This window comes from Chlorocebus sabaeus, chromosome 25 (genome assembly GCF_047675955.1).
Source record: "Chlorocebus sabaeus isolate Y175 chromosome 25, mChlSab1.0.hap1, whole genome shotgun sequence".
In the NCBI taxonomy this organism is placed as follows: domain Eukaryota; kingdom Metazoa; phylum Chordata; class Mammalia; order Primates; family Cercopithecidae; genus Chlorocebus; species Chlorocebus sabaeus.
The window spans coordinates 72,635,709-72,655,853 of record NC_132928.1 but is presented as its reverse complement, the minus strand read 5'-3'; positions in this window follow the sequence as shown (position 1 = coordinate 72,655,853).

The window sequence follows — 20,145 nt, the reverse complement described above, 5'->3', positions numbered from 1 at the left end:
ATAAATGAATGAAAGTAATCCTTATCCTCACTCTTAGAAACAACATAATTCAAAGTGTATTTCCTACCTTCCATGTGTTGTTATAATAATTTGTGTATATAGAGGCTAACATAGTAATGTTTTCAATGGGGGGAGCATTACAAAGCTTTTTGTTTCAATTTTGCCTCCAGAGCAGTGGGTGTACAGTACTTAGCCAAGTAATGAAAAACATCATCTTAAACTGCACAGAGGCCAACAGGTTACAAAGCATTATCTCACTTAATCTTCACAGTGCCCTTACAGCACAGCAGGTATTGTCATTCTACATTCACAGATGGAGAGACTGAAGCCCAGGAGGTGAAGCAATACAGCATGACTCATACACTAAATGCCAGTGCCAGGACTTGAGCCTCAAGGTTACACCACCCCACAGCATTTGTCCTCTGAAAGGCCAGGCTATCTTCTCACAATGACTGTCAGTGTGTTCATTTTCAAAACCTAAACTACCTAAGTCTTAAAAGATGAAAACAAACAAAAAAATTAATTGAGAAGAAAGGCACCCACAGCTTCAAAATCCAAAGAAGAAAGTAGACTCTTTTGTTTTAGATCCAAGGGAAAACAAAAACCAAAAATCAAAAAACAAAAGTGGTGAGATAGAATAATTCCTGAAGGAAAACAATTACCTTCTCCAGGTTTAGGAAGATGGTCAAATACCTGCATACCCTCCATGCTTCTAGGAAAACGTACTACATGTATTCTTCAGGCAGGCAGATGTGAACGCTCCAAAGGGGCGCCCCTCTGCAGCTGGCTGACCAGCCATCCTCTGCTCTGTTATTTTCATCCAAACATTTAGATCTGTGGCCGAGTAGATATTAGTGGCTGGGTCAAAAAGACAGTTCTGGTATGAAATATTTATACTTAATTGGCCTCTGTGTCTGTCTGTGTAGTTTTGCCAAGCATTTTAATAGTTTTCCTTGAGTATTCTTTATTCTCTTTTGGAAAGAACGCTATTCAGGGTAGGAATGGGGGGAGTAGGGGACACAGCACAAAAGGTTGTCTCCTCTGAAGGCTTTGGGCACTCTTCCCAAAACAGATGCAGAAGGGAACACTGGAATAATGTGGGATATCTATTTTGAAGCTCACCATTGTTATTCTTTGCTTCTTAGCCTTTCTGATTTAAATTCCAGTTCAGTCTTGATTTTGTAGAATCATCAAAGTAATGAATTGGAGGAAAATTATAATTTCTAGTATACAATAGCATGAGATAGAGATAGTGTAACTTTTCATTTGCAATTTAATTTTTATTGTATTTTATTTATTTACTTATTTATTTGTAGAGACAGTCTTGTTCTGTTGCCCACGCTGGGGTGCAAGTGGCACAATCATAGCTCACTGCAGCCTTGACCTCCTGGGCTCAATCAATCCTCCTGCCTCAACCTCCTGAGTAGCCAGGACTGTAGGCTCATACGACCATGCCCAACTAAGACAGGGTCTTGCCCTGTTGCCCAAGGTGATCTCAAACTCCTGGCCTCAAACAATCCTCCTACCTTGGCCTCTCAAAGTGTTGGGATTACAGGCGTGAGCCACTGCACCTGGTCTGCAATTTAACTTTTAAATAAGGCATTTATTTGAATAATTCTTATCCAGTATTTAAAAAATATATTTTTATCATTAAATGGTAGTATATACATTTGTCATTAAAAAGTACAAAGTATTAAAAAATATAAAGGGGGCCGGGTGCGGTGGCTCAAGCCTGTAATCCTAGCACTTTGGGAGGCCGAGACGGGCGGATCACGAGGTCAGGAGATCGAGACCATCCTGGCTAACATGGTGAAACCCCGTCTCTACTAAAAAAATACAAAAAACTAGCCGGGCGCGGTGGCGGGCGCCTGTAGTCCCAGCTACTCGGGAGGCTGAGGCAGGAGAATGGCGTGAAACCGGGAGGCGGAGCTTGCAGTGAGCTGAGATCGGCCACTGCACTCCAGCCTGGGCGACAGAGCGAGACTCCGTCTCAAAAAAAAAAAAAAAAAAAAAATATAAAGGGAACAAAAATCACCCACAATTCTACTATGCTGAAAAAAGATTAAGTATATCCTTTTCCACATTTTTCTATACATTTTAATTTCTCTTAAAAATTTGAATTTTATTATATATAGTATTTCTATACCTTGTTTTTGGGAAATTATATAGCAAGTGTTTCTCTGTTACTGCCACTCTTGTAAACATAGTTTTTAACAATCTTCATGTTATTCCAAAGTATAGATGGTCACAATTTATTGGGTGATTCCATCATTATTTAATTTTTTTCATTTTGGTGTATTAACAAAATCATCATGTGCATTCTCTAGTTATATCTTCGTATGAATCTTTGATTATGTCTTTACCATACTTTCCTAGAAGAGAAATTACTGAAACAAAGGATCAGCACAATTTTAAGGCTCCCGTTAAATATTTTAATTTTTTTTTCTAAAAACAAACTCCCAAGTTACACTCCCACAAGTTGTGGACGGAAGGGCTGGATTTCCTGAACCCTTCCCAGCGTTGCTCGAGTTTCTTGGTTTAACCCTTGCCTCCTCCGCTGGAGAAGAGGAACCCCAGAGCTCTGTAGGCTCCAGGTAAGGTCTCCCCTGCCCGGCGTCCACTCCTCTCCCACAGGGTTGATGCGGGGCAGTGCTTCGTGTGTTTCTTCATGTGTTTCTTCCACATGTCCGTGAGCAGGAGCAAGGAGGAACAGCAGAAATCTGAGTACTCCTGGAAAGACTCTCATAACTCCCCCTTCCCAGCACCCCAAACCCCTGGCCAACAATCCATCACTGCAATCTGCCTTATTGACCCACAGAACCACTCCCATCTCCCCCTTCACCACAAACTCCCAGGTCATCTCACCTCACCCAGACACATTCCCACACAACTCAGCGACCTAGATGCACCGTCTACTCCTCCCCACTTTTGAAGACTTCCAGTCAGTCATCAGTTAAATCCCCTATATCCTCAATCTCCTATTTGGTTGCTCCTGTCAACTTCTTACTCTAATTAGAACTTGGCTCTCCCCTGATGACACCATGTTCCCTGCAGCGTTTTAACATCATAGCTCATTTTTCTCTACATACCTTGAATGACTTGATGTGGAATGGTGGTTGTATGCTTCCTCTTCCCCATAGATACTTCCAGACCATTCTCCCTCCACCCTCTCTAAATGCCCCTAACTTGGAAACTCCTGTTGCAGAACATGGGCTACCCCTCCTGGCTTCAATCATCTACTTCTTCCTATGACACCTCTCTTCATTTATTAAGGATTTCAGTGTATGGCTGACGTTCCCTGTCTCTAACACAACTCATGTCATAATTCCTGGTGACATCAATACCCACATAGAGTCTTTGCATGTTCCCTCTCTGGACTCCCAGTTCCTTGCCCTCTTCTCCAATGCTGTTGCTCACCACCCCACCACTGATTCCACCCCACACAGCTACCTACTGGCAGGGTTCCACCCTTGGTGTTATCGTTCCCAGTAGTTGCATCTCCTCCATAATATCAACATCAAGCCTCCCATTCTCCAGCCACCACCTCTTCTCTTTTTAACTCACTCTCCAGTACTCCAACCATTCTTTGTCTCCAGCAGGATGATCCCCAACAATCCATTGGTTCTACCCTAAGCCCTTGCCCCAAACCTTGGAGTCACTCTTGATTCTTGCCTGCTGTGCTCTATAGTCTATTTGGCTCTCCTTTGTGTATGTAGATGAACTGACCACTTCTTAGCACCTCCACGATTGACACCTCGTCTTTGTCGTCACTTCTCTGCCTGGGTGACTACAGTGGTGGCCCCCTCCCTGCCCTCCAAGTGCCCATGCTTGCCCCTATAGTCTGTTTCCAACACAGCAGCCAGAGAGACCATCTTGCAATGTAAGTTAGATCATGTCTCACCTCTGCCTAAAACCCTTAAGTGGATTCTCATTCAGCGCAAAAGCCAAGGTTGTTTCTGTTTATTTGATTTTGTTTTTAATTAATAGACTTTCTTTCTTAAAGCAAAAGACTAAGTTTTTGCAGTACATCCCAGGCCCTGTGGGATTATTCCTCCCCATCCATCCACTCCTCCAACCTCACCTTCTACCTGTCTACACCTTGCTCACTCCCCTGCAGCCTCATCCCATCCTGGACATTCCTTGAAGACATCAGACCTGATCCTGCTGGGGATCTTTGCTTGTTCCTCTACCTGGAGTCTTCAGCCCTCCATCTTTCACTTCCTCAGGTCTCTGCTCAAATGCCATCTTACGAGAGATGACTTCAAAAACTCTCCATAGAAAGTAGCAACCACCACCACCAGCCCCGCATCCCTATCTCCCAACAGCCAGCCCCACCTCCCTATCTCCCTTACTCTGCTTGCCTGTTTCCTTTATTTCCTGTCTTTCTTTCTTTCCTTCTGTCTTTCCTTTTTCTCCTTCCGTCCCTCCTTCTCTTTCTCTTTTGTCTTTCTCTTTCCTTTTTTCTTTCTTCTTATCTTTCCTTTTTTCTTTTTCTCCTTTCTTCCCTCCCTTCTTCCTTCCTTTGCTTTTTCCTTTCTTCTCTTTCTCCTTTCTTCCTTGCTCCCTCCCTCCCTCCCTTCCTCTCTCTCTTCTCTCTCTCTCTCACTCTCTTCCATTTTCTTTCTTGCTTCTTTCCTTAACAGACTATTTTAAAAACAGTTTTAGGTTTATAGTAAAACTGAGGGAAAGTATAGAATTCCCATATGCCCCCAAACACGCACAGCCTCCCCCACTGTCAACATCCCACACTCCAGAGTGGTATATTTGTTACAATTCATGAACTTACACTCCCCCCTCCAACCCCATAGTAATTATCACCACCTGACACACTAAATATGTATCCAATAATTTGTTTATTGTCTATTATGTTCCTCTCCAGAATGTAGGCTCCCTGAGGGGTGGGAGCATAGCTGATTTCTTTTTCTATGGAATCCCCAGGATTGCCTGATTTAATAACCACTCAAAAATATATTTGTTGAGTATATGAAGGAAAAATGTGATAGGCAAACCAAAAACTTGGGCGCTTTGCTGTTTTAATTTGCATTTCTTTGGTGATTTTTATTTTTTGAGACGGTGTCTCGCTGTGTTGCCAGGGCTGGAGTGCAGTGGCGCGATCTCGGTTCACTGCAAGCTCCGCCTCCCAGGTTCACGCCATTCTCCTGCCTCAGCCTCCAGAGTAGCTGGGACTACAGGCGCCCGCCACCGCACTCGGCTACTTTTTTTGTATTTTTTTAATACAGACGGGGTTTCACCGTGTTAGCCAGGATGATCTCGATCTCCTGACCTCGTGATCCGCCCGCCTCGGTCTCCCAAAGTGCTGGGATTCCAGGCGTGAGCCACTGCACCTGGCCACTTCTTTGGTTATTAATCATCTCAAACATCTTTTCATGTGTTTGTTGGCCATTTGTACTTTTTGGAAATTGTCCATTTGCTTTTACCTATTTTCCCCAGGAGTGTTAGTGTTTCCCTTATTAACCGTTAAGTGCTTAACCCGTTAAAGGTATTAATTTTCAGTGTCATATTTATTAAAAATATTTTGCCAGTTTGTTTTTTGACCTTAATTTTGTGTATGCTCTTTATGTATTTTACTTACAGAAGTTTTAAATGTTTGGCAGTTAAGTGTGCCAGTGTTTTAATATATGCTTTATTTCCCATTATGTTTATATTTAGAATGCCCTTTCTCAACCCAATGCCAGTTAACTTTTCACTGGCATCTTCTTCTAATTCATCCACTTGATAAATATTAAGCACCTTTGGAACCAGGTTTTATTCCAAGGGCTGGGAATAAAACAGTGAGCAAAACTGTTTTTAAAAAGAGCTTGCTCTCACAGAGCACATACGCTCATATTTTATTACTTAATATTTATGTTTAACTCTTACCTTCCTCTAGAAGTTTTGTAATTATAAAGTGTGGCATAAGAACCTAAGTTTATGCTTTTTCCTTTTTTTAAAGTAACCTTTTATTGAAATGTAACATTTATACAGAAAAGTGCCCAAATCATAAGCAGACATCTCATTGGATTTAATGAGCACACCCAGGTATCCACCACCCAAGGGAAGGAACGAAGGTGACCCCAGCCAGCATCTATCCTGTGTCCCTATCTTGGTCATTGACTCTGTTCTAGAGGTCACAATCTCATGGCGCCAATCACCATAGATTCGTTTTGCTTGCTTTTAAACTTTACATAAATGGCAACTTGCAAAAAGTGGAAACTTTAGTTACTGGCTTCTTTTGCTGGCCTTGTCCTTGTAAGATGCATCCACAATGTTAAGATACGTTTCTTGCAATAATTTGTAGAATTTACATCTTTACAGTGTTCAACATTCCCATTCAGAATCATGATATAGATCTTCATATAATCAAATTTGTGCATGTGTTGGAAAATTTAAAGAATGTATTTTTATAGTATTGTAACTTGGTAATTTATGGCTTGAGTTGCTATTGAGAGTAAATTTTCCAGTATATTTTAAAAATGGTTCTTGCTGATAAAATACCTGGTGATTAAAATATATGTATATAGCTGTCATTTTACATGTAAAATATTTTAATCAGCTTGTCTTTGATTACTGGTAAAGTGAGCACATTTCCATGTGTTTATTGATCATATTAATTTTTACCTTTTAATTGCGGCTACTGCTGCTTCTGCTTCTTCTTCTTGTTCTTCCTATTGTTAATTTTAACAATTCTATCCATCTATATCTATCTAAATATATATAATCTATCTATCTATCTATCTATCTATCTACCTACCTAGATAGATAGATTTTTTTTTTTTGAGACGGAGTCTCGCTCTGTCGCCCAGGCTGGAGTGCAGTGGCGCGATCTCCGCTCACTGCAAGCTCCGCCTCCCAGGTTCATGCCATTCTCCTGCCTCAGCCTCCCGAGCAGCTGGGAACACAGGCACCTGCCGCCACGCCCGGCTAATTTTTTGTATTTTCAGTAGAGATGGGGTTTCACCGTGTTAGCCAGGATGGTCTGGATCTCCTGACCTCATGATCCGCCCACCTTGGCCTCCCAAAGTGCTGAGATTACAGGCGTGAGCCACCACCGCGCCCAGCAACAATTCTTTATATTTTAAGGATATTTGTGGAATATGTTGTGGAAGTATTTTCCCAGTTTATCTTTTTTCTTGTTGATATTTTTTGATGTATATTTAAAATACGTGCCGAGGCAAATCTATCATTTGTTTATTTTGTGATGCTTCTTTGCATTGATTTTTAGAACACTTTTTATCAAATGACTTATCTTCCCTTTTTTTTTTTTTTTTGAGGTAATGTCTGTATTATATACTATATATATTTGTATCTATTTCTGGACTTTATATTTTATTTCATTGATATGGCTAGGTATAGAATTGTACAATTTAAATTATTATAGCTCTATAAAGCATTTTGATTTTTTTCAACGTGAGCCATTTTTCCTTATTCTGCTTTTCCCAACAATTTTGGTTGTTCTCATTTTTTCATTGTATCATTTCACTGAATTCCAAAAAAAAAAAAAAAAAAAAAAATTAGAATTGCATTAAATGTGTAAATTATCTTGGCCGGGTGCAGTGGCTCATATCTGTAATCCCAGCACTTTGGGAGGCCGAGGCGGGCTGATCACGAGGTCAGGAGATGGAGACCATCCTGGCAAATACGGTGAAACCCCATCTCTACTAAAAATACAAAAAAATTAGCCGGGCGTGGTAGCGGGTGCCTGTAGTCCCAGCTTCTAGGGAGGCTGAGGCAGGAGAATGGCGTGAACCTGGGAGGTGGCAGAGTTTGCAGTACGCGGAGATCGCGCCACTGCACTCCAGCCTGGGTGACAGAGCCAGACTCCATCTCCAAAAAAAAAAAAAATGTGTAAATTATCTCAAAAAAGTTTACATCTTCCTATTATTTGTCCTATCCAGGAAATTATACATCTTTTTATTTGTTCAAATATTCTTTTATGCCCTTCATTAAATTGTTAACTTCTCTTCAGGTGCACTTTTCTTGTTAGGTTTATTTCTATGAATTTTATATGGTTTTGCTATTTTGAATTTAAATATTATTTTAAATGTATTGCTAGTTGGTTATTCGTGGTGTATAGGAAAAGTGTTTCTTATATTGCTATAATAATGATAGCTAAACTTTATAGAGTGAAACAAGGAAAGACAGTGTAACACAGGTGGTTAGGAGACAGGGTTTTAGAGTCAGATTACCTGGATTCAAATACCAGTTCTATTACTAGGTGTATGATATTGGGCCTCGGTGTCCTCATTTGTACAATGGGGGTGATACAATACTTGTTTCATAGGATGCATGTAAAGTGATTAGGTTATACTCAAGTTTCTTTAGACAGACTAATCATATAACTTACAAGTAATAATTTTTATCCTTTTTGATATTTTTACTGCTTTTCTGTATGTCTTACAATGGAAATTTCTAGGAAAATGTTTACCAATATTTGTGGTAATTAACATCCTCAACTGCTTCCTGATTTTAATGAGAACATCTTTATTATTTCATTGTTAACTATGATGGTGGATATTTGTTAATTAATAGATCTTACTGGGAATGAATGTTGAATTTTACCAAATGCCTTTTTAGTATTTATTGCGATGATCATTTTCCTTTTCTGAAACCTTTCTGTGTGATAAATTGTATTATTAGTTTTCTCACATTGATCCATCCTTGCATTTCAGGAATCAAATATCCTTGGCATGGTATATTCTTCTTCTAATATATTGCTGGATTTGATTTGCTAAAACATTTTAAAGCTTTTTCTCTATACTTGTAAGTTCTATTGGTGTCATTTGCCTCCTTTGTCCTAGGTTAATCAGGCTTGTCAACAAGATTACACATTTATAAGTTAATTTGGACTGTATATGTTGATTTGGAAAGATTTACATATATTGCTGTGTTCTGCAATAATTTGTTTAGAATGGGAATTAATTTTTTGTTGAAGGTTTGAAAAAACCCATAAACAAACTACACAATCATCTGAGTCACCTGACTTCACTGAATGCAGTCTTTGACAACTTATTTAATATCTTCTATACTTATTGATTTATCAGGGAATCTACTTATTGAGTTAATTTATGTTTTCCTAGAAAATTCAACTTTATGCTGTCCAGAAGAGGCATACTAACTCATAAAAATTAAAAGACTGACCCAGAAAACACAGCAAAAAGAAAAAAAAATCACAAAATGATTGTCAGTCCAATTAAAATTCAAGACTGGAAGAATTCATGGGTCACAGAAGGTAGTATTTTGTTGACAAAGGATATGATTTTCCATCATATATATTAAGCCCTGAATAATGTATCCAGGTCATATATAAAGGAAAACTTGTACCAAATGTAAGGAATTGACAGGAAAAAAAATAAAGAAAAGGGGATGGGAAACTTTAAAACATTTAACTCATTTCTTAACAGATCAAGTGGCAAATATAAACGTGGATAAGGAGACTGAATGTGTTTCTTGTGTCTTCAACAGGCAGGCTTGGCTGGCCCACTTTAGCCTAAATCTCGGGGTCCAGCAAGCATTCACATCACAGCTCGGGTTTTTACTGAGCTGGTTCCTCTGCCTGCTTCTCTGACGTGTTGACCCGTGGAGTACATGAGAACTACAACCCCCAGCATGCACTGCGGTCAGTGGCTTCCTCTGGGGCTTCCCATCCAGAATCCTTTATTCCCACCAGTCACCGCTCTACCCTCTCCCCGAAGCAATTTCCAGCCATCTATCTGGGAACTGTAATCTTTCCACGTCAGGGAGAAAGATGGTATAGAAGGTTGGATGGGTAGTATTCAGGCTCCCTCAAAAAACAAAGCACACTCATACAGGACCAGAAACCCCCTTTACTGACTGGGACCGCCTGTGGGTCTCAGAGTCAGAGGGCCAAGAAGGAGTAGGACACAAAACCAATGTCTTCCTACCTTTTCAGGGGGTCACCTGGCTCAGTAAGTTTCAGCAGATGAGAGAGAGTATGCTCTTCTCTCTTTCTCTCTTTTTAAAAATCCAACTCCACCTCTTTTATTTTGAATGGAAGTCCCTCCTGATTGTGCTGTGTGCCCAGAGGAAGACAGTGACTGAACCCTACGAGATAAGTTTTCCCTCTAGTGAAGCTAATGAGGGCTTGGAAAGAGCAGTAGAAAGACATGAAGGTTTAAATGCCCTCCTTCTTGGTTCCATCAAACAGGCTTATCCATGCCCTTCCAGAGCAATCAGCCACTGCTGCAGCTGCCACAGCTGCTGCTACTGGTCAGATCTAGCAGCCTGCTAAAGCGGATTATGCTAAGAAACACACACGTACACATTCACACATACATGCATGCACGCAGGCACACACACACGTGCACACATACAACTTTATTTCCTTCCATGATAGGGAGTTTAAGGTTGAGTTAGAAGGGAGAGAACAAAAAGGGAGAGAACATGTAAGGACAATAATACATGTGGGGTAGTCTCATCTTTACAGCCTTGAAGTTGTCCAAACTGCAGACAAAAGGGGGAACACTTTCAATCCAGTTGGAAACCTTTCTCTGGTGCTCTTGTTTATAGCAAGTAGGTGTGTTATATAAGGGCCTGGCTCAACACCAGCCTCCTTTAGGAGTCGGCTTTCTGGGATCCTTTAATTAAAAGTACCAAGACACAATGTGAAGATGAAAGACTCAGCAGATATGTGGACTGCACCCAGCACTGCTGGTGGTCTGCCCAAAACTAGTGAAGGCACGAGGGGTCCTGTGCCTGCTTGCATGGGGGTCTGGCTCAAACACCTGTTTGGGAATTGGGGGATAGTGTCAGGTAAGCTGGAAACCCTGGAGACTGAGCCCCACCTGCCCTCAAAATGTGTCTGTATGTGGTTGCCTATGAGCATGCCTGGATGCCTAGGTGCCCCCTACCTCCGGAAACTCCCTGGGCTCAGTCCATGCTGTGCACCTGCCAAGGTGAATGTGCCCTTTGCTGTGCCCACTGTTGACAGCCTCTGGACAGATGGGCTTTTCCAGGTTCTTCCACTGCTTCTAGGGCTTCCCGTTTATGTGATTTTGTTTCTAAGTCCAAAAGTCTCAGATTTCCATACTCAGAGCTCCTGCAACTTGGATCATATCCATGACCCTGAAACTCAAGGCCCTACCTGAGAGATCTTTTTAAGAGAACTGTTTATTCACTTAACACATGCTTATACCCAAGCACAGACACGACCTTACCTCCTTTTCACAGGCTGCCTGGTAGTAGAGAACCCATCACACCTGTATTCACGGACAACCCCACTCCCCACTCTTATGAGTGTTGTTCTTATAAACCATATTTCCCCAGGGCAGGGAGTCTGTGGATACTAATGAGTCACACTAATAGCAACGATCCAGATTTCACAGGCTCTGATCCCTGCAGCACTCCCAGTACAGGAGGGCATCCCTCTCCAAGACTTTCTGTGGACCCTGAGGGGTGTCTCACAGGTACTCACAAACAGCCCTTCCCCAGTTGATGGCTACCGTTGGCCCCCACTCCTCAGTGAGAACATCCAGGTCCTTCCTGATTTGGGGTAACAGACCTCTCTTCCACCCTGTGCAACTCTGTCACTCCTCCAAAGCAGTTCTGCTCCTGGCCCCTTCTCCCAGAGCCCCTCATAAATCAGCACCTACAGTCTTGCCTGCAGATCCTATGACCCGGGGACCATGCTGAGCTACAGACCAGTTTCTAACAGACACTACACTGGCCTCCCCATATTACTGTCCTCCTCAGCTACCTGTATCTTCATCCACCTTCAGACAAAACCCCATGCAAAGTGATGCTGCCTGAAGCCACACATGAGTTTGCCTGTTAAGTTTAGATCCTAGCTCGTGTCCAGATGAGGACGAAGGTGACATTCTTACCTTCTGGCTAGTTACAAAATTCTTTGAAAGGGAAAATGCAAAAACAATCAGATCGTAAGTTAAATTGTGGAATGGAAAGGCCCATGTAGCATCTTCTTGCCTTGTGTTTTGGGGCAGCTCCTTCCTTAGGGCAGGCATTCAGGGACTAGCACTGTGCTATCTTAGTTCTGAAGTATATGCATGTCAATGAATCCACAATATTGGTTTGATATGCCACATAAAAATGATCAGCAAGGAGGAGTCCATTCTGTTCTTCCAGTGATCCATAGAGTGAGATCAGAAATTTATCAGCCAGATGACATAGAAGAGTCTTTTGGATAATATGTGTAATGAAAATTCAAACAAATTTATGAAAGAGTTCTGAGTTACTTCATAGTCTGATTGACGCATACACTTGACAAGGTGAGGGAGCCCTCTCTAGACAAGGTGGGCCGCAAAGAGCTTGGCCTCTGGACTCAAGACTTGGTCCCCCAACTGCCTTACTATCTGGGTAATCTTGGTCAATTCACTTTGCTTCTCTGAATCTGTTTTCTCACCTCAAAACTGAAATTTCTTGCTGAATTATTATACGAATTCAAGATTTAATAGGCGCTCAGTAAATGTTAGCTCTTGGAGCCATTAGTTAGCCTGGAAATAGTCTTTGGAGGGGACTCATATGAACCATATGCTTATCACCACCTCCATGTCTCTTTGAAACATACCCCACTGTCTCTCTCTTTCTCTCACACACATATGTACACACACACACACACACACACACACACAGTTAAGGCTATGGGTCCCGACTGCCAGGGTTTGAGTCCTGGTCCCACATCCTTCTCCCTGTGTGACCCTGGCCACCTTACTGAACTTGTGGGTGTCCTTTGCCCTCATCTGTTAAATGGGGACTTTTATGGGTGGAATGAAGATCAAATAAGTGAATACATTTAAACCACTAGAACAGTGTCTAGTACATAAAAGGGTGTACATGGGTCAACTATTATTATTACTATCAATTATTCATGATTCATCTGGGAATTAAAAACAAATAAACCTCTAACTATTGGTGAGAATCCTGAATTCTCATCTTTCCCGCTGACCTTCCTTCTGTAACCTTGAATGCATCTCTTTCTTCCATTCACACATCTTCTTTCTCTTCCAGAACAGCTGGTACAAGTGGATCTGCTCCGCACCTATAACCTAATTACCTCTCAGGCTCACACAAGGCTCTGGCCACTAAGCAAGTGATCTCCCCAAGGGATTATTCTCAAGCAGCACAGAAACTGTCCCTATGCCTCAGGTGGCCCCAGAACTCCTTCGTACTAGAGACTTATCTGTTAATAAAGTCAACAAAGGAAGGTGGCCTTCCAAGAATGTTTGTTTGGGCCAATGCCTGGAAGAATGAACACTGAGAGACTTGATCCTGAGAGACTTGGCTGAGCAGTGCTGGGTTAGCTTGACCAGAGATGACCAGCCATCACCCATGGCAAGAGCAGCTCTGACTCAGACCCACTGTTCTCCCAGCCTGTTAGCAGCCCATGAACAATCTTTAAGTGATGCCTCGCCCTGTCACATCCCCGCTCAACAGGGCTCTTGGGGAGGATGTGTGGACCGAGAACAGTGCTCACCCACATCACCTGTAAATGTGGCCATGACAGCCAGCTGGCATGGATGCTAAGTAACAAGTGGTGTTGGGGCACAGATGTGGCAGGAGCGCTTTGGGGCAGAGAAAGAGGTGCTGTGAGTGAGGACATAAAGGAAGGAAAAAAAAAGCCTCATGGGTTACAGCGCCTCTCACCTTTGGCTCTTCCTCAGAAGACTGGTAAAAGAAAGCAGGAAGAGAAATTGGTTTCCTTGCCTTCTCTAAAGCAAGCATTCTTCAGAAAAGAGAATCGATCAGCCTGGTTAAAGTGGATAAACTATCTGATGTCCATCCAGAGAGGTGTCTATTAATGGCTGTAAAATGGAAAGATGAATCAATAGGACCGATTAATATGTATGAAGAGTTGAACAAGGCAGAGTGAAAACGGCTTGTGTACTGGATAAGAAAGGGAAAGCATTGCACACCATAGGATGCGTTTGTTTGGCTAAGGTTTCTGTTTTGATCACTGGGTAATTGTATAGAGCAGGGGTGTACGGTAGAGAAATAAAATCTATATCTAGAAGTTATTGACTTTATGTACAAAAGCACTGGTTGGTGCCTATTTTTGTGGACCACTCCATCTTAAAAATAACTTTGGTTTTGTACAGCCTAGTTGTGGTGGAAAAGGAGCTCCAAAGAGTAAGCAAGTTTCCTACAAAAAGAATCCAAGCTGTTGAAACTACAATTAAGAAATGCAAAGAGTTACTAATTTTACTACTTGGAGGAAAAGAAATTTACAAGCAGGAAAGAAACTGTGGATCAGGGCAAGTTGTAACTCTAGAGGTTCAGAGATAGGAGCCCTAATTACACCAGGGCAAGAGAGGACTGTCTGGGGAAATTTCTGAAAGATGAAATAGGAAAGCTGAGGGTCAAAATGATATTGTGATGAGAATAGAGAAGACATGTTTGCACGGAGCTCAGCTGGGTAATCATGAAAAGAAGGAGGAGCGAGGGAGGAAACTGAAAATCGAAATAAAGAACAGAAGCACAGACCATGAAATATGCCAAATATAGTGTGCAAATACTCAGAAGGCATGGAAAGATAAGTTAGAAGCCAAAACTCAGTTATCACTATCGTGTGAAGGAACAATAGAACTCTTAGCAAAAACAAATGACTTAGCATGAGACCAATACGCTTTCCTTAGGTAGCTTGGTCCAGAGGGAAAAGGCTGATATCACTCCCTCTCAAGGGTTTTTAGAATGTTTAAGTGAGCTCTACAAGCAGGAGACATGGTGATGATTATTGACAGTTGTTATCTTTCAAGGGGAAGAAGCAAACTGACGTTCCACATTAGAATTCGTTAGCACCAAGGAACACAGATTACAGAAATACTGGGAGGACTTCTGTCTCCTGAGCACATTAAGCAATATTTGCAAATGTGTGCAGGTAAGTGTTGACTCTCTCATCATGCTGGACCAGGAAATGGTTCTCAGCAAATCATGGCTTGATTTTTTTTCAAAGTTGGGTACATGAATATTATCATAACCAGCTAAGAGCAGGGAGACGTGGCATGGGAGACTAACAGTGCAGCTTTTAAGAGAAGACATAGAAATCAATCTAGTAACAAATATTTATTGAGCATTGGAGTGTGCTAGGCACCAAGAGGAAAGAAACCTCCACAGCTGATAAAGCCTTTCAAAATAATGTCCTCAGTTAATTTGCACATTTCCATGAGGTTGGTGTTGTTAGCCATTTCCATTAATGAGGAAAAAAAATGAGATTCAGAAAGGTTAATTAAATTGGAGATCTCCTGATTTTTAGTTTTATATCCTTCCCGTATACTTTCCAGGCTTATATTCTGGCCCTATCACTTCTCAGCTGAGTTACTTCAACAAGTTATTTATCCTCTGTGTTCTCAGCTGTCAAAATGAAATTGCCAATGCCTACCTGGTAAGGAGTGAGAGAACATTTATAAAAATGCTCGGCTGGGTACCTGACACATAGGAGGTTCTCAGTAAATTTGGTTTCTCTCCCTTTCTTCCTGAAGCACAGTGGCAGATGGATTCAGCCAGCCAGCCTAGGAAGCACAAGCCATGCACCCTGCTGAATCTGTGTTCTAGGGTCAGACAGGGGGAGTCCTTTTGCCTAGAGGGATGGCGTGCGAGGCCTAAGAGGACTTGGGCAGAGTCTTGAAGGAGAAGCAGGATTTGCTGTGGTGGAGAGGTGGTCAGGGGTTGAGCAAATAGGAGAACCAAGGAATCAAGGCAGGAAAAGAGAGGGGATGCTTGTGAAGGGCCAGGAGCTGCTAACTAGTTTGCTAAACAGCAGGCCAGGATTCAGAAGGAGTTGGAGAAGGGTGGAGGGAGCTGAGGCTCTTGTGAGGGGAACTTTTATGTTAAGGGTTCCAACTTGGCCCTGTGAGTGAAGGTGAGTTAGGGAAGGTTTGTGAACTTGGAGTCTCACCTGTAAAGATTAATCTGGTGTCAGTATATAGAATGGACTGTCAAGGAAGAGGTGGAAAAACAAGGAAAATTTATATTTTATAGACACACACAGACACCGCCCTTTTTATTATAAAACACATAATCAACTTAACCCCATTTTAAATGGCTTGGACATTAATTTTACTCTTGTAATTGATTCTAGAGGTTTTAAACTGTTGTGTTTTGCCTTTGTGACATATTATGGCTGTATCTAAAATTCATTTGATGTTAAATAGAGAACAAAACTCTTCAATTCTATTGTTGTTCCTAAGGTAAAATATAATCTACTTTAAATCAATTCACTGTGTCATAAACTTTCCAGGAACGGGAAACTTGATAAAAAGCAGAGACTCAATGCATATGACAATAATTAAATCTATATTCAATAAGTATAAAAGAATGGTTGTAGAGGTAAGCAATTTGGAAGAAAAAAAGCCACTTGACTGAAATATGACAGAAAATTATACGAAGTCTGATGCCCCATGACTGTTTTTGAGATATGAGGTTATGCCATGTATTTGAGAATAAACAAAATCCAGTTAAGTGTCTATATTATTAAATGAATTGTATTTTCAGAAAGCATTAGATAAAGTCTATGTTTTAGACCCTGGAATCCATTTTTCTCATGAACACAATATCGTAAATAGATGAGAATTGAGTTCCCAGTCTATAAAACCCTTATTAAATCATCATGTAGCTGAAATATTCTATATTGGCAATCAATAGAGTTGAGTAATCTTTACATAGTCACAGTAATAAAAAACAAAAAATATTGAAGAAGTGATTTTTCAAAAAATAGAGGTATAGCACATTTAATTGTGGATCGAGAGGTTGATAAATAATTTTGTGGTGATTCTGAAGAGACTATCTGGGCACTTTCAAAAGCTTTAGAGTTCATAAACTGTTCTTATTATGTCTAATTTAATATTTAAAATTATGACCATTCATTCATTCATCAAACATAACTTAGATATCTACAATGGGTATTGTGCTAGTGGCTGGAGATTTCAATGTAATGAAACAGTTCCTAACTTAAAGAAAAGCAGCACATGAAATTTTACTAATGCATTTACTTAACAGATACTGAATGTTTGCTACCATGAGTCTATTATTCCTATGCATATCAACTCCCATGAAGCATGCATAGCTCACCAATGGAATACAGAGATATATTCCTGAGATAATACCAAAAATAGTCCATTTGTGCTACTAAAACAAAATAGCTGAGACTGAGTAGCTTATAAAGAACAGAAAGCTATTTTCTCACAGTTCTGGAGGCTGGGAAGTTCAAGATCAAAGCACCAACAGGTTTGGTTGTCTGGCAAAGGCTTCTCTCTGTTTTCCAAGATGGTGCCTTGTTGCTGTGTCCTCCAGAGGGAAGGAATGCTGTGTCTTCATATGGCAGAAGGCTGAAAGGCAAGTGAGGTAACACTGTGTGAAGCTTATTTTATAAGGGCCTTAATCCCATTCAAGAGGGAGGAGCCTGCATGTCCTAATCACCTCTTAAAGCCCTCATCTTTCAATACTGTCACATTGGCAACACCTGAATTTTGGAAGGGATACATTTAAACCATAGGAATACCTGTATATTACCCCAAGATCAATACTGGGTGACAAGTTTGCAGTCATTCACAGACATGAGCAAAGCAAAAAATGTGAGTCACCTAACCTGTGGGTTGCTAGCTGAGGTCAAACAAAGTAGCATGCTGTCTTCTTGTTTCAGCTCTCATACTATAAACAAGTGACCTTTTAGTGGTCTATTTAGTGCCATCTTATTTTACATTTTCTTGGCTCTTTGTTGGTGATTTTGTTGCTTAAAATGTCCGCTTTTCCTGCCCCCGCTGCAGACTAGTGCTGAAGTGCCGTCTAGTGTTCATAAGCAAAGGAAGACCAGAAAGTGCCTTATGTAGAAAGTATGCGTGTTAAATAAGCTTTGTTCAGGCATGAGTTATTGTGCTGTTAGCCATGAATTCAATGTTGAGTCCACAATACATATTAAATAAGGTGTCTTTATACAGAAATACACATAAAACAAAGTTATGTATTGATGGGTGATCAGAGGCTCATAGGAACCTAACCCTGTGTTTCCCCTAGGAGCAATGCTTCAGTATTCTGGAATTCAGGGTTTGAAGAGACTTTATAGAACACAGCTATTGTGAATAATGAAAATCAGCTTTGTTTTTACGTATTTCCCTAGTTGCTATGTGGAAAATGAACTGCAGTGGTGCAAAGGAGGTGGCAGAGAGGTCAATTAGAATGCTTTTGCAGGAGCCCAGCCCAGGAGCTTGCACTCAAGGGGTAGTTATAGTGATGGAAAGAGGAGAAGAGGGAGTAGAATGGTTTTTAGTTGGAAAGGACAGAGTTCCTGTCTGCCTAACCAAAGCAGGCTCTCAGTCTTCTTGCATTGCTATATTTAAAATTTCTGAATAGCTTTTCACTACCTGATATAGTCCTTATTTATTTATTTATTTTTATTTCTGTTTTCCTCTGCTGGGATGGAAGCCATGTGAGACCACGTGCCTTACCTGTTTTCTTCATTCCCATAGCTCCAGTGCCTAAAGCCTAGGCTAGCCTAAAGAAGCCCTCAATAAACATCTACTAAATGCATGGGCTTGCCAAAGGGATGGAGCAGAGGTTGAGGGAGAAGAGTAATTAACAGTGCTAGGAATGTGAGGAATAGGAGATAGAGTAAATTAAGATCCTTTTGGTTAACTTCTAGAATATTCCAATCTCACAGAGAATTTTCCTATAAGAAAGTACAGACTAGAGGGGTTCATATATGGAGAATTTAAATCTCCCCGTGATAACTCAAGAATGCTTCTAAATTTCTGCATAGAAATGGCCATTGATTCATTCACGTCTCATGTTAAGACCTTGCCATACAAGAAGAAATTACATGGATGGTATCTTAGTTGGCTTGGGCTGCCATAACAAAATGCCACAAATTGGGTGGAATAAACAGCAGAAATTTATTTTCTCACAGTTCTTGAGGCTGGAAGTCCAAGATCAAGGTGTTGGCAGGTTTGGTTTCTCCCAAGGCCTCTCTTCTTGGTTTGCAGATGGCATCTTCTCACTGTGTGCTCACACGGCCATTGTGTGCATGGACAGAGAGTAAGCTCTGGTGTCTCTTCCTCTTCTTAGAAGGATACCAGTCACATTGAACTAGAGCCAATCCATATGACCCTACTTAACCTTCATGACTGCTTTACATGCCCTATTTCCATATACAGTCACATTGTGAGGTGTACTGGGGCCAGGACTTTAACAAATAAATCTGAGGGGGACACAGTTCAGTCTATAACAGACAGCCTTAAGAAGAGCCAGGGCTGTTGCTAGGTTGTTTACCCAGATGGAGACACAACAGTGAAGCAAGAGCCATTTGCAAATGGTACTCCCAGACCAGCCTCGGCCAAGCCCAAGGGCAGGTTTGAGGCCATCCAGGAGCCAGAGTCCCAAGACCAGGCTCCTACAAAGTCTAAATAAGCGTCCTCTGAATGCTGTTGCTTACTTGGATATATTTTTAAGTGTCCCCAGTCTTTGAAAAGGGAACTAAATGTTCCCCCTGCCTCAGCTCCCTGCTGCCTAAGAAGCATGTGATGGAAAAACCAGGCTGGGCTAGGGACAGAGTGGGAGCGAGTGAGCTCTCAGGTCCTCATGTTGATTTATGTTGTGGTTAGTGGTTGTAGTGATTGGGCTTCTCAGTGGTGATTGGTATGATCTGGAGGTTGGCGTTGTTAAGGAGAGGTTTCGGTGATGAGTACAGAAAATAGAAAATTACTGTAAATAAGGTGGTATTTAGCTGTTTTTAATTTTATACAGCTCATTATACCATGGTCAAATGAAAACCTTGACATTTGGGGCAGGAAGCATGTGGCTAGTGGGGGTGAGTGGACTCCAGTCCTGGCTGCTGCAGAGTGAAAGTCTTTCAAGAACCTCACAGAAGCAAGCCACACAAAAGGGAGCTTTAGGAATCAACACTGGTGATTTCGTCTTCCAGACAAGAGTTCTTACTCTACAGATTCTTTACTCTGCTTGTCAATACAGAGATAGGAATGGGGGCACTGGGGGATGACAGGGTGGACTGCCCCAACACACCGGGCACAGGCAATGATATTCTCATTAGATCAGGCCAGTGGAACACATCGTCCTCATTCTGAGGCCTTCGGTCATGGAGGTCAGATGAACACAAAGGCTCAACATCACTAAGGCCAGGCTGCACTGTTAAGGCAAAGGCCTAACTGTTCTCCAGACAGCTCAGGA